The sequence below is a fragment of the Morone saxatilis genome, unplaced genomic scaffold (assembly GCF_004916995.1).
Source record: "Morone saxatilis isolate NCDOM2014 unplaced genomic scaffold, NCSU_SB_2.0 Contig4, whole genome shotgun sequence".
Taxonomy (NCBI): domain Eukaryota; kingdom Metazoa; phylum Chordata; class Actinopteri; family Moronidae; genus Morone; species Morone saxatilis.
Genome location: NW_023339984.1, coordinates 5,752,316 through 5,752,995, shown reverse-complemented (window position 1 = coordinate 5,752,995; position 680 = coordinate 5,752,316).

Sequence of the window (680 nt, the reverse complement as noted above, 5' to 3'; positions counted from 1 at the left end):
AATAAAATAACCTTGAATCCTTGACTCTCAATATGACTGTGATAACCCCATCGGCTGATAACATTAGTTCACTGATATATCGGTCCAGCTCAGATTAAATTACCTTTAAACATGTAACAGTTTAATCAAAAGGATCATTAGGTTTGAATTTAAAGTTAGTACCTTTAATTAATCCAGCCTTAATCTGATGTTACAAAACTAAATTTAGTTTAATTGTCAAACCAACTGGTCAGAGGTCAGTTAATGGACTTTGGACAAATTTAAAGGGCCTTCTCTCATTAATAACCCGTTAGTAAATCTGCTAACTGCAGATGTGGCACAAGAACTGTAACTGCATTTTCCCCATGAATAAATTCCTCAATTTTTAATCCATGGCATTAATAATGAATAATTATTGATTGAGCCTGAACATTTATTAGATTAAAACATTGGTTTGAGGAAGTGTGACACAAGTTCAAAATGGCCACCTCTGAAATAAGATCATTTGCCTTCATATCCACTAATGTGTGCAGAACACTACTATTTACTGATAAGCTGGTATATCCTAATGGAAAGTTTGTGTGTATGTAGATAAAATGAAAGAGCTCGGTCACCTCATGTTTTCTTACTGTTGGGATGGTAAACACTGTCTCTGGGTGGGACAGAGAGTGGGAGCAGCTCAGCTCTGTGTGTGTGTGTGT